The sequence below is a fragment of the Rana temporaria genome, chromosome 3 (genome assembly GCF_905171775.1).
Source record: "Rana temporaria chromosome 3, aRanTem1.1, whole genome shotgun sequence".
NCBI classification, from domain to species: Eukaryota; Metazoa; Chordata; class Amphibia; order Anura; family Ranidae; genus Rana; species Rana temporaria.
This window is the reverse complement of record NC_053491.1, coordinates 159,764,829-159,780,437: the sequence shown is the minus strand read 5'-3', so window position 1 is coordinate 159,780,437 and position 15,609 is coordinate 159,764,829. Positions and strand designations below refer to the sequence as shown.

Genomic DNA, 15,609 nt, shown 5'->3' with positions numbered 1-15,609 from the left:
GATCTCTGCTCAGGTGCTCTATGGGATTTGAATCTGGACTCATTGCTGGGTGGTTTAGTACTCTACAGCATTGGTCTTAAACCATTTCTGGGGGATTTTTGACGTGTTCTTTGGGTCATTGTCCTGCTGTAAGCTCAATGACCTTTGACAAACCATTTCAACTTTGACAATGGGCCCTACATTGCACCCAAGAATTCTTTGGTAGTCTTCAGATTTCATAATGCCATAAACACTGGTCAAGACATCCAGTGCCCGAAGCAGCAAAGCAACACCCCCCCCCCCCAAAAAACAAACAAACAGGGAACCTCCTCCTCCATATTTGACTGTAGAGACTTGATTATTTTCTTTAAAGGCCTTGTTTCTTTTTCCGAAAACAGCAGAATGATGGGCTTTACCGAAAAGCTGTAAATTTGGACTGAAAGATTTTTGGCTTCCTCAAGTAAGTTTTGGCAAACTCCAATTTGGCCTTCTTATGTTTGTATCAGTAGTGGGGTCCTCCTGGGTCTCCTACCATAGCGTCCCTTTTCATTCAGATGGCGACAGTTGTACCCAAAGTTGAGCGAGGTTCTTTATCCACCATTTGAACAATCCTTCATTGCAATCTTTAGTTAATTTTTCTCTTTCATCTACATTCAGGTAGATTAGCTAGAGTGCCATGGGCAGTAAACTTTGACAATGTTGCACACAGTGGACACAGGAACATTAAGATCTCTGGAGATGGACTTGTAACCTTGTGATTGTCCATGCTTCTCCTCAATTTTAGTCCTCAAATCCTCAGACAATTCTTTGCTGCTTTTTCTCTTCTCCATGCTCTGTGTGGCGCACAAACATGTTGAGTAAAATGTTCACCATTTGAACTGGCTGCTGGTGTGATTGCTATATTGTGGGCACCTGTTAATTGATACAGGGGAGTTTAATTACAAATTACAGGAGCATCACAAATGTGGAATGCAATTATTTCTTACAATTTTGAGAAGGTGCCAATCATTTTGTCCAGTCCATATTCTGTAGTTGTGTGTGGAATGTGTAAGATTTGACCTTGTTTCTCCACTTTGTGTTATACCAGTACAAATAAAATAAACATGAGAATGCCTAAACATTCGTAAATGCAACAACTTTCTGGGCCAAGTGGTGCATTATCTGACAGAAATGCAGGGGTGCAAATATTTCTTATACATACATTCATACACACACACACACACACACACACACACACACACAGGACTGTGCAAAAGTTTTAAGCAGGTGTGAAGAAATTCTATAAAGTAAGAATGTTTTCAAAAATATTTATTGTTTATAGTATCAGTTTACAAAATACAAAGTGAGCACACAGAAGAAAAATCTAAAATCAATATTTGCTGTGACTACCCTTTGACCTCAAGTCCAGCATCGATCCTTACACTTGTGCACTTTGAACACATACACAAAGTCAGGGATTCTGTAGGATTAGGGTCAGGTGCTCATGATCATCAATTTCATGTAGGTTGAAACACAGTCATAATTAAAAAAAACAGCTGTGTAGGATGCATAAAACTGGGTGAGTTACAGCCAAACTCTGCTACTAAGGTGAGGTTTTGAAAGATCGTTTCATGTCACAGGTCATAAACCGGAGGCAGGACTGAGCACAGCAACAAGATATAAGGTAGTTATATTGCATCAGTAAGGGGGTCTCTCAACCTATGATTTAAAAGCAGACTGTGGTTTTAAGATGTGCTGTTCAAGCTAATTTGAAGCACAAAGAAATGTGCAATTTGCAAGTTGAGGATGCAGTGGTCAGCCAACGATAGTTAATGCAGCAGAAGCCACATCATGCTTGCTTCTCTTGAAGATGGCACTGCTGAAGATGTCCAGCAGTGCCATAAGCACAGAACTGGTGGAAACCAGCGGGACCTCAGTACACCCATCCACTGTCCAGAGAAGTCTGGCCATGGAAGAATTGTGGACAAAAAGCCATACCTCTGATGTTTAAATAAACCTAAGAGACTCAGCTATGCACCAAAGCATAGGAACTGGGGTGCAGAAAAATGTCAACTTTTTTAAAATATTTTGCTGTAGCAGAAGGCAGTCTGTTCTCCATAGGGCTGGAGAGCGGTACAATAATGAGTGTCTACAGGCAATAGTGAAGCATGGTGGAGGTTCCTTGCAAGTTTGGGGCTGCATTTTTGCAAATTAAGTTGTAGATTTGGTCAGGAGCAATGGTGTCCTCAATGCTGAGAAATACAGGCAGATATTTATCCATCATTCCAAACCATCAAATTTATTTTGTAGGGTGAATCGTGTACATTCCTTTCCTACAACCTGAGTGAACTCCATCTGCCAGGGGCAGGACAAGGAGGGTGCAGTGGATAGAGGAAACACATATGCACAGATACGATGTGTTGAAGTAAATCTTCTCACCTTACAACAGAACTTTCACTGCAAAAGCTTTGTTTACTGCTAGGCTGACTCCGTATTCCAATCTATGCAGAATGCTCACTGCACACCGACAGGCAGCCCAGCAGTAAATAAAGCTGTGCCGGAAAGTTCTGCTATAAGGTGGTACTTTACCCTTTACTTTGATGCATTTGTTTTCTATTAGGCTGGCCAGTCATTAACCACTTAACCCCCGGACCATATTGTTGGTCAAAGACCAGAGCACTTTTTGCGATTCGGCACTGCGTCGCTTTAACTGAAAATTGCGTGGTCGTTCGATGTGGCTCTTAAACAAAATTGGCGTCCTTTTTTCCCCACAAATAAAGCTTTCTTTTGGTGGTATTTGATCACCTCTGCGGTTTTTAGTTTTTGCGCTATAAACAAAAATAGAGCTTCAATTTTTAAAAAAAATAATATTTTTTACTCTTTGCTGTAATAAATATCCCTCAAAAATATATATAAAAAAAAAAATATCCTCAGTTTAGGCCGATACGTATTCTTCTACATATTTTTCGTAAAAAAAAATATCACAATAAGCGTTTATTGATTGGTTTGCGCAAAAGTTATAGCGTTTACAAAATAGGGGGTTATTTTATGGCATTTTTATTATTATTTTTTTTTTTTTTTTACTAGTAATGGGTCGGTGATCAGCGATTTTTTTTCGGTACTGCAACATTATGGCGGACACTTCGGACACTTTTGACACATTTTTGGGACCATTGGCATTTTTATAGCGATCAGTGCTATAAAAATGCATTGGATTACTATAAAAATGCCACTGGCAGTGAAGGGGTTAACACTAGGGGGCGGGGAAGGGGTCAAGTATGTCCCTGGGTGTGTTCTAACTGTAGGGGGGGTGGCCTCACTAGGGGAAATCACTGATCTTCTGTTCATACATTGTATGAACAGAAGATCAGCATTTCTCCCCCTGACAGGACCGGGAGCTGTGCGTTTGTTTACACACACAGCTCCCGGTCCCCGCTCTGTAACGAGCAATCGCGTGTGCCCGGCACGCGCCCCTGGTGGCCTGCGAGAGAGCCGACGTAGAGCTACGGGCTCTCGTGCAGGGGAGCCGACCTGCCGCCATAAAACGACAGCGGCAGGTCGGCAAGTAGTTAAGGAATTTTTATTTTCTTCAACAATGGGTTGAAGGAAAAAGACAATTGCTTATTCCCTCATCAACACAGTCAGTGTTGATGTGGGAATCCCTCTTACTGTGCTACTGGCTATATTTAGGGAATATTTGTACTGTTCTGGCATTTTCAGGCCTCAAGATGATGCATCAGTATTGATCGAATATATACACATACATACATACATACATACATAGCATAGTTTGGGGACACTTCATACAGACTAAATAATATACACTGATTTGGGTTATTTTCATAAAAAAAAAAAATGGAACGGTATACATTTTGGCCTAAATTAATTAGGAAAGATTATTTGCAAAATGCCATAACAAAACAAAGAAAAACTTTTTTTTTTTTTTTTTGTAAAAAAGGCAAAAAAATTAAAACACAGTGCCACCAAAAGAAAGCTCTATTTGTGTGAAAAATACGATAAAAAATGTAGATGGGTATAGTGTTGTCATTCAAAGCGTGACAGCACTGGAAGCTGAAAATTGGCCTGGGTGGGAAAGGAGTGAAAGTGTCCAGTATTGAAGTGGTTAATCATCCCCCTTTTAAGCTCCTCCCACGGTTAGGCAAAATCTGCCCTCTGCATCACTTAGTACTGACCCATGTCTTCCACCCTGCTCACACTTGTACACTGAAATACAAACTGCTGACCACCTGACATTTTTGCACTGCACCTCAAACATCAGACAGGCTAGATCTGGCCCTGCCACAGAGCTCTGATCTCAACATCATTTATTCTTTCTGGGATTACACGAGGCAGAACGATTTGAGGCAGCCAACCACAAACTGTGGCTCCAAGATGTTTGGAACAACCTGCCGAGTTCCTTCAAAAACTTTGCAAGTCTACCTAGACGTATTGGCCCGGATTCACGTAGAACCGCGTATCTTTGTGCGGGCGTAACTCCTGTCCAACTTTGACAGGCAAGTGCCGTATTCTCAAACCAAAGTTGCGACGGCGTAAGCCCGTCTAATTCAAATGTGGTAGATGTGGGCGTGTGTTATGTAAATTTAATGTGACCCCAGAGAATCAGGCGCACAGATACGACAGCTCGGACTCAGAGTTACGACGGTGTATCTGGAGATACGCCGGCGTAACTCGTACGAGAATCCGGGCCATTGATGCTGTTTGAAGGTAAAGGGTGGTCACACCAAATATCAATTTGATTTGGACTTCTCTAAATATTAATTTAATTTCTATTTCGTTAATTGATAAAAATTATAGAGGGCAGTTACTTCCCCTAAAACCCTGCTTATTTATCAGCCGAACAGAGAGTGTGGGTCGTGGTTGGTTGTTTTCACAGAGACCTGGAAAGACTCATATGTCTGAAATTTACTTGGTTGGTGAGCCTGCCTTTTTGTTCGAGTTTTAATTTATGCAGAAGCCATGCACGCTAGGGCTTATGTTGTTGTTTGCTGACAAATAAAGTGGACTCCGTTTCTAGAGCTGCCTGATATACTGTGTGTATGTAGTATATATATCACACACACACACACACACACACACATATATATATATACACATACAGGGAGTGCAGAATTATTAGGCAAGTTGTATTTTTGATGATTAATTTTATTATTGAACAACAACCATGTTCTCAATGAACCCAAAAAAACTCATTAATATCAAAGCTGAATATTTTTGGAAGTAGTTTTTAGTTTGTTTTTAGTTTTAGCTATTTTAGGGGGATATCTGTGTGTGCAGGTGACTATTACTGTGCATAATTATTAGGCAACTTAACAAAAAAAAAATATATACCCATTTCAATTCTTTATTTTTACCAGTGAAACCAATATAACATCTCAACATTCACAAATATACATTTCTGACATTCAAAAACAAAACAAAAACAAATCAGTGACCAATATAGCCACCTTTCTTTGCAAGGACACTCAAAAGCCTGCCATCCATGGATTCTGTCAGTGTTTTGATCTGTTCACCATCAACATTGCGTGCAGCAGCAACCACAGCCTCCCAGACACTGTTCAGAGAGGTGTACTGTTTTCCCTCCTTGTAAATCTCACATTTGATGATGGACCACAGGTTCTCAATGGGGTTCAGATCAGGTGAACAAGGAGGCCATGTCATTAGTTTTTCTTCTTGTATACCCTTTCTTGCCAGCCACGCTGTGGAGTACTTGGACACGTGTGATGGAGCATTGTCCTGCATGAAAATCATGTTTTTCTTGAAGGATGCAGACTTCTTCCTGTACCACTGCTTGAAGAAGGTGTCTTCCAGAAACTGACAGTAGGACTGGGAGTTGAGCTTGACTCCATCCTCAACCCGAAAAGGCCCCACAAGCTCATCTTTGATGATACCAGCCCAAACCAGTACTCCACCTCCACCTTGCTGGCGTCTGAGTCGGACTGGAGCTCTCTGCCCTTTACCAATCCAGCCACGGGCCCATCCATCTGGCCCATAAAGACTCACTCTCATTTCATCAGTCCATAAAACCTTAGAAAAATCAGTCTTGAGATATTTCTTGGCCCAGTCTTGACGTTTCAGCTTGTGTGTCTTGTTCAGTGGTGGTCGTCTTTCAGCCTTTCTTACCTTGGCCATGTCTCTGAGTATTGCACACCTTGTGCTTTTGGGCACTCCAGTGATGTTGCAGCTCTGAAATATGGCCAAACTGGTGGCAAGTGGCATCTTGGCAGCTGCACGTTTGACTTTTCTCAGTTCATGGGCAGTTATTTTGCGCCTTGGTTTTTCCACACGCTTCTTGCGACCCTGTTGACTATTTTGAATGAAACGCTTGATTGTTCGATGATCACGCTTCAGAAGCTTTGCAATTTTAAGAGTGCTGCATCCCTCTGCAAGATATCTCACTATTTTTGACTTTTCTGAGCCTGTCAAGTCCTTCTTTTGACCCATTTTGCCAAAGGAAAGGAAGTTGACTAATAATTATGCACACCTGATATAGGGTGTTGATGTCATTAGACCACACACCTTCTCATTACAGAGATGCACATCACCTAATATGCTTAATTGGTAGTAGGGTTTCGAGCCTATACAGCTTGGAGTAAGACAACATGCATAAAGAGGATGATGTGGTCAAAATACTAATTTGCCTAATAATTCTGCACTCCCTGTATATATATTACACACACACACACACACACACACACACACACACACACACACACACACACACACTAAACCCTTGGTTTGAGAGCGTTTTACAAGAAAAGCTAAATTTTTTAATAAATCATGACGATATACAAGCGATGTCTTGATATACAAGTAGCGTCATGTCACAACTGAGTATAAAAGAGAAGAGAGGCGCCTCAAAGTGTAGCCATATGGTTATATTTAATGAAGGTACAACATTTAGCAACATATTGCTACACTTAGAGGCCCCTCTCTTCTCTTATACGGGATCACTATGCGGATAGTCCACTGTTACAAGTGAGTTTACATTACAATTGCCTCCGATCGTGGTTACACTAAGCCCTGCCTCCTGACACCGTGCATGTGATCGACATAATGCCAGTAGAATGCTGGAATGTGTTCTGTCTATCACAGGCTCGGGGTCAGGAGGCGGGGGTTGGGTGTAACCACGAGCGGAGCGCAGGCAATTGTAATCTAAACTCAGCTGTAACAGCAGGCTATCCGCTCAGTGATCCTGCAGCTTTTCTCTTCCTCCATGCTCTCTTCCCCTGGGGCGATCGATGGGAGAACGGCTCCCGATCAACCCCGCATGCCGGCTGTACTCGCCCCCCTTCGCACTCCCAGGCAGCCCAGCTCCTCACCAGAAACTATTTCATACACACACAAAATTATATATATATATATATATATATATATATATATATATATATATATATATATATATATATATATATATATATACACACACATACACATATACATATACACACATACACATACACACACAGCCCTCAAACTTAAAAAAAAATTCTGGCGAGGAGTTGGGCTGCCTGGGAGCGTGGAGGGGGAGGTGCGATTCACAGACAGACAGACACACACATATGAACAGTTCCATATACCAGTCAATATTGGCACAAAACTTTCAGGCTTCTGCTAAAAAACTGATCATGAAGAGGAACTTTATTTTTCAGCATGACAACGACCCAAAGCATACATCCAAATCAAAGGAATAAAGGAATGGCTTCACCAGAGGATAATTCAAGTTTTGGAATGGCACAGCCAGAGCCCAGACCTGAATCACATTGAAAATCTGTGAGGTGATCTGAAAAGGGCTATGCACAGGAGATGCCCTTGCAATCTCACAGATTTGGAGTGTTTTTGCAAAGAAGAGTGAGCAAATCCTGCCAAGTCAAGCTGTGCCATGCTGATAGATTGAGTGCTGTAATAAAATGCTGTAATAAAATGAAACAAAGTATTAGTTTATGGCTATGCACACTTATGCAACCATATTTAAAAAAAATTAAATTTTTACTTCCCTCCACCTAAAAGATTTTAGTTTGTTGTTCAACTGAGTTGTCCAGTTTATAGGTCACATTAAAAAGGTGGAAAAAAGTTCTGAAATTATTTCTGTTTCATTTTTTTTTACCTGACATTTTAAACAGGGGTGTGTAGACTTTTCTTATCCACTGCATATGCACACACACAACCCCAATTCTAAAAAAAAAAAAAAAAAAGTCGGGACGATGTGTAAAATCTACAATAAAAAAGGGTGTAATAATGAGAAAATATAAAGCATCAAAGGTTTAAACTGAGAAAATGCAACATTTCAAGAAAAAAAATAAGGTAATTTTAAAATGTATGGCAGCAACGACTAGTTGCAACAGGGAAAAACAAAGCTGGCAAAGTGATACTAAAAAAGAAAAAGCTATGTTAATTGGAATAGAATTAGGTTAATTGGCAACAGGTGAGTAACATGATTAGATAAAAAAAAAAAAAAAAAAAAAAAAGAGCATCTTAGAGAGTCAGAGTATATCAGATGTCCACCAATCTGATTAAACCCAAATCTAAAAATTGTTGAACACTTTCAGAATAATGATCCTCAACTTAACATTGCAAAGACTTTAAAAATGCATCATCATCTACAGTACATATCATTTAAAAATTGTAAGAATCTGAAAACATCTGTGCACAGGGGACAAGGCCTAAACACAATAATGGATGCCCATGATTTGAGGGCCCCAAGATGGACACTGCATTAAAAACAAGGTATGATTCTGGACATTACTTAATGGACAGCTCTGGAATACTTTCAAAAATGGCTATGTGAACCTAGTTCGCTATGCCATACAAAAAGGCAAGTTAAATCTCTATCATGCTAAGAAGCACGATAGATAACTTATTTGAACATAATCCAGAAACACTGCCATCATCTTTGGGCAGAAACACTGCCGTCTTCTTTGGGCTAAAACTTATTTAACCACTTGCCGACCAGCCACTGTCGTTATATGGTGGCAGGTCGGCTCTCCTGTGCAAAATGCCATACAGGGACTCGCGCAGGCGCGATAGTGAGCGGCACGCGGCCGCAGGTCAGGCAGACTTCATGTCCATCAGCGATCCGCAATCGCCTAGTTAAGAGGTAGAACGGGGATCTGCCGGTGTAAATAAGCAAAATTTTATTTTTTTTGTTATTTTTTCGCCGCAATGTCGCAGTCCTGCTAGAAAAATGGCAGATTGTTGCCATTCCTAGGAAAAAACAATAAAAAATAAATAAGACCATAAATCTATCCCATAGTTTGTAGACGCGATACGTTTTACACAAACCAATCAATATCTGCATTTTTTTCCAAAAATATGTAGAAGAATATACAGTACAGACCAAAAGTTTGGACACACCTTCTCATTCAAAGAGTTTTCTTTATTTTCATGACTATGAAAATTGTAGATTCACACTGAAGGCATCAAAACTATGAATTAACACATGTGGAATTATACATAACAAAAAAGTGTGAAACAACTGAAAATATATTTCATATTCTAGGTTCTTCAAAGTAGCCACCTTTTGCAGCAGACACATCTCTAGAACTGGTAAGAGGAGACTGTGTGAATCAGGCCTTCGTGGTAGAATATCTGCTAGGAAACCACTGCTAAAGAAAGGCAACAAGCAGAAGAGACTTGTTTGGGCTAAAGAACACAAGGGATGGACCAGTGGAAATCTGTGCTTTGGTCTGATGAGTTTAAACTTGAGATTTTTGGTTCCAACCCCTGTGTCTTTGTGCGACGCAGAAAAGGTGAACAGATGGACTCTTCATACCTGGTTCCCACCGTGAAGCATGGAGGAGGAGGTGTGATGGTGTGGGGGTGCTTTAATCAAAATTGAAGGCATACTGAACCAACATGGCTACCACAGCATCTTTCAGCGGCATGCCATTCCATCCGGTTTGCGGTTTGGACCATCATTTATTTTTCAACAGGACAATGACCCCAAACACACCTCCAGGCTGTGTAAGGGCTATTTGACCAAGAAGGAAAGTTATGGGGTACTGCGCCAGGTGACTACCTCTTGAAGCTCATCAAGAGAATGCCAAGAGTGTGCCAAGCAGTAATCAAAGCAAAAGGAGGCTACTTTGAAGAACCTAGAATATGAAATATATTTTTAGTTGTTTCACACTTTTTTGTTATGTATAATTCCACATGTGTTAATTCATAGTTTTGATGCCTTCAGTGTGAATCTACAATTTTCATAGTCATGAAAATAAAGAAAACTCTTTGAATGAGAAGGTGTGTCCAAACTTTTGGTCAATATATATATATATATATATATATATATACACACACACACACACACACACACACATACATAATATATATATATATATATATATATATATATATATATATATATATACACACACACACATACACATACACATACACACACACACACACATATATATATATACATATTTATTTTAATTTTTTTTGGGGGGGGGGATATGGATTCTAGAAAAAAAAAATTGTTTTTTCAAAATTGTCTTTGTTTACAGCACACAAAATTAAAAGCGCATAAGTGATCAAATAGCACCAAAATAAATCTCTATTTGTGGGGGAAAATAGGATTTTTGTACTCACCGTAAAAATCCTTTTCTCTGAAGTTCATTGACGGACACAGCACTTTAAATCTTGACCTTAGGGTTATATCGCCACTTTCAGGAGAGGACTAGGCAGAACATGTAAAAACAGCAAAACGGCACGGGGGGCAGTCCTACTGGCTATAACCCCTCACACCGGGGTTATAGCCATGTCCGTCAATGAACTGCCGTGTCCGTCAATGAACTTCAGACAAAAGGATTTTACGGTGAGTACAAAAATCCTATTTTCTCTTTCGTTCATTGACGGACACAGCACCCACCCCTCCTTTTCTGTTTGAACTGCTTTTTGACGAACTGCTCTTGACCTTAAAGATGTCCCCAAGCAGTGTAAAAAAAACGATGGGTGGGAACAAACAAAAACCTCCACCCAAACAAGCAGAGCTTCTCAACAGGGGAGTTGCAACCTTAAACAGCCGCCTGCAAAAATTTGCGGCCGAAGGAAGCATCTGCAGATGCACTCACATCAACCTTGTAAAATTTAGAAAAAGTGTGAACGGATAACCAGGTCGCCGCCTTGCACACCTGAGAAACCGACGCTTGATGTCTGAAAGCCCAGGATGCACCAATTGCCCTGGTCGAACGTGCCGTGACAGGAAAGGGAGGCGCCTGACACTTTAAGGCATAAGCCTGGATCACGATCTGTCAAATCCACTGAGAAATGGTGGCCGACAAGACCGCCAGGCCCTTCTTCCAGGATCAATGGTCCCCACCAGGAGCCAGGTCCTTCTCCTACATTACGCAGAAAAAAAATGGAGCTGCTGGATGCAGTGTGAGGGGTTATAGCCAGTAGGACTGCCCACTGCCTAGTCCTCTCCTGAAGGTGGCGATATAATCCTAAGGTAAAGATTTAAAGTGCTGTGTCGGTCAATGAAAGAAAGAGAAAAAAGGATTTCAATTTTGTTTGGGTACAGTATCGCACGACCGTGCAATTGTCAGTTAAAGTGATGGGGTGTCTTATCGCAAAATTTGGCCTGGTCATTAAGGGGCAAATCCTTCCGAGCTGAAGTGGTTAATTTGGTCAGTTGTAAAATGAAAAACTGTTCTGTGGTCAGACAAATCAAAATGTTACATTCTTTTTGGCAACAATAGAGAGGTACCTTCTTGCTTGTTATCAGTTTAAAAGCCTGCATCTCTGATGGTATGGGGTGCATTAGTGCATATGGAATGGGCAGCTTGTACATCTGAAAAGGCACCATCAATGCTAAAAGGTGTATCCAGGTTTTAGAGTGGTGTATGCTCCCATCCAGACAGACCATGTCTTTTTCAGGGAAGACCTTGTATATTTCACAGGACGATGCTAAATTACATACTGCATCTATGACAACAGCAAATGAATGGGCTGCTGTGCCCCGCAAACACAGCCGTAAAAAAAAAAAAAAAAACGCGAAAGTGTAAACCTAGCCTAATGAGCTCTCAGTGCATAGTAAAATCAGACTAAGCTATTTCATTTAGGAAAAAAGCACAACTGTATAAGACTGAAGGCAAGGCTGGAGTTCAGCTCTAAATACTAAATGGCACTTTAAAACATATCTGCACCAAAAAATACCAATGAATAGGTGATTTTAAGTGAGTTAATCACTTTAATAAACAATGATTTTAAAGTAGTATAATGTATGTGTGCACAACGGATACTATATAGTTTACTGCTTGATTAAAACAATTTTCATATAGAGTGTGTATGCAAAATATGTCCCAAGGGTAAGTTGACAAGCCAATTAAATGGGTTTAGGCACAAAGCTGATCTCTAGGGGAAAGGTGAATACTTATTAATTTCAGCTCTTAAAGTTTAAAAATGTAAAGATTACTAGTGACAGTAAACACCAATCATTTAGAAGGTTCATTAGGGGGGGGGGGGGATGTGCCTTCATAGATTTCACATAAAAAGGTACACCACGTGGCTAGCACCATAGACAAGACTCAAAATCATTCCCAATAAAATGCTTAGCCATGAGATGGCTTAGCTGCTGTATACCACAATGGGCTCTTTTAAAAGGTTATCCATGACAACTTTTACCAATAAAAAGGTCAGCAACTCAGCTGGAGACCCGTTTTTAGAAGCAGAAACCAATTAAAAATACTGTCATGTGTATTACCCAAAAAAGTTATTTAATATTTCTATTACAAAACTTTTCCATTTAGAGTCATCAATTGTCTGTGTAAATGCAGTAAAAGAAGAACTGTTGAAGAGTTGGACCTCCACTTTTAACACAAAATGAACCTGTACTGTAGTAAAGTCTTCCAAACTAAGCTTGCTGCTAGAAAGCAAACACAGAATAAGATTATTATACAATAAGATTATAAGATTATTATAATGTATTATATTATAATTATTTTATAATTTATATTAGGCTTCATTCTCACAGTTGTAAGAAAAAAAAAGTAAAAACACACACACAAGTGTTTATTTGTGTATCTGAACACAGCTGCATTGTTGTCAATAGAGCCATGTAAACAGGTGTGTGAACATGCACTGTATTCAGATTCGTAACACAAAATCCAAAAATCCCCTGGCTCCTGTGTCATTGGATTTGATTGACAGCAGTGGGAACCAATAGCTCCTGCTGCTATCAATCTATCCAATGAGGACTCGAGACAGCTGCTGGAGTCTGTTGTGCTCGCCCCTGTAATGATCGGGCTCTATGTCCAGTGCCCCTACAGGAAGCCACTTCCCGTAGGGGCACTTGTGCACGCTTGCTCCCCAGCCCCAATGCTACATTTATTGACACAGACAGCGGGACTCGGCCCCAGCCCCCTCAACACTAGTTTTGATTGACAGCAGAAAGAGCCAAGGGCTCCCCGTTATCCCAGCAAAGCCAGAGAGACCCAGATGAGAGGGAAGAGAAGAGCCACAGACGTGCACAGCACTGTATTGAATGAAGGGCTCAGGCAAGAAAAAGAAGGGGTGAGGGGGGATACTGATGCCTAATTTTTTTTTACCTTAATGCTTTATTTGAATCAACCTTCTGTGCTGCAGCTCACCCGCCCCCCCCCCCCCCATGACCCACCCTTTTTTTTTTACCTGAGCCCGATCAGATCCAGAAAAGCCACTTGCTTCCGCTGCGGTCAATCAAATTCTGTGACACTGGAGCGGGCCTTGGGAGCAAGCAGCTTTCGGTGGGGGGCATCCGGTGAACAGGAGGGGCCTGGCCCAATTGTGGGGGACCCCAGAAAAAGGATCAGGGCTGCTCTGTGACAAAAGCATTTCTGACTACAGGACTCCTCTATCCCCCAACCATCTGTTTTACTCCACATGCATACACTTCTTTCTATCCTGCCAAATTAATTCTCCCTACACATACTGTACTGTGTATAGAAACAGCCTTTGGGAGATGAAGAGCATGCATAAAACTGAAAACTTCTCAGCAGCTGCCACTGCAAAAATCTAGAAGCCCAGTGAGGATGTCAAGAAAACACTTTTACTGCAAGAACAAGGTAAAAGAAAAAAAAAAAGTATAGGAAATGCCCCTAAAAAAAGATGGTTGGGCTTAAATTTGGATAACTCGCTGAAGTCCCACCAAAAAGCCCCATCAATGATCTCAAGGGGTGCAAGGCAAATTCCAACTTTCCTGCTATAGACCACCCCGACAACTGCACTGGAAATTGGGAGAAAACATGTTTTTGTTTGGTGCTTCTGCTTAACAGCAATCTTAGCGTAGTTTACAAGCATGACCCCCAAAGGCAGAGGCACGATGAGACTTGTAGTTCCGCAACAGCTGTAGAGCCACAGGTTGAGCATCCCTGGTGTAGAAGCTTCCGATAATGGAACAACTATGTGAACTGTGTGGCTGCAGTGCTATAATATGAGAGATGAGACTAAAAATAAATACTCTAACAAGCCACCAAATAAGTCCCATAGGACAGGTTAGTAAACTCTGTGACTGATTCGTTTTAGCTTGTCTTTGTAAAGAAGAGTTGTATGTTGGCATTTCTGAGCCATCTAAGAAAATTACAATTACACCAGGAATGTGGAATGCTTGTCACACAATAAAGCGATGTTAAAATTTCTAAATAGGGCAATAATTTGCTTTGCTTTCTTTAAGAATCAATAGACGCGTTACATTGTCTGTTAGACTGGTTGCATCTCCAAAGATTAAATATGAATAGATTACTATGCCTCCTTAAACAGAAATATTGATTTAGTGATCTTTATAAGAAAAGGCTGCTGTGTATTGACTTGCCTCTTGTGTCTGCCTGATAAAAACAAGCTGTGATAACATCTTATTTAAATCATATTGAACAGTGCTTAACACAGGAGGATGTCAGCCAGGCTTGCATTTAAAAAACACACACATATTCAGTTGTGTGAAGAAGTATCAAACAATTATTACACAAAGATAACCCGAGTAAATACAAAATGCAGTTTTTAAAATGATTGTTTCATTTATTAATGCAAAAAAAAGCTATCCAACCCTGCCTGGCTTTATGTGAAAAAAAGTAAACCTAATAACTGGTTGTGCCACCCTTGCTGGCAATAACTGCAATCAAGCATTTGTAATAACTGCCAATGAGTCTTTCACATTGCTGAGGAACAATTTTGCTCCACTCTTTGCATAATTGTTTTAATTCAGCCACATTGGGAGGGTTTTCCAGCATGAACGGCTTGTGTAAGGTCATAATACAGCATCTCAATTGGATTTATGTCCGGGCTTTGACTGGGCCACCCCAAAACCTAAATTTTGTTTTGTTTGAACCATTTGGAGGTGGACTTGCTGTTGTGTTTCGGATTATTGTCCTGCTGCATAATCCTACTAGATGGGCTGCTCTCCCGGCTGTTAGGAGGAGTAGTGACATCTAGGGCTGCCACCTCTGAGATTGATACCCCCACATCTCCACCCAACTTGGCAAATCTGTGCTCAAACCCAGGGCTGGCCTTCCTTTTCTGTTAGCCCTTACCACTCCCTCTAACTATATTAATCCTCTTCCTACCTGATAATTCTGACTTAACCCTCCCCCTCCCCATTAACGGTCCCCTTTTAAGGTTGTCAGTGTTGTCCAGTGTTTCAATTTTCTTATCCAGATCTCT

At 40.7% G+C, this 15,609-nt stretch overlaps 1 protein-coding gene across 15 annotated transcripts in view; it reads right to left on the bottom strand.

The window, feature by feature from the left end:
* The window catches only part of CADPS2 (calcium dependent secretion activator 2), a 777,539-nt gene that overhangs the window by 620,891 nt on the left and 141,039 nt on the right, over positions 1-15,609 (bottom strand). The window lies entirely within an intron of this gene.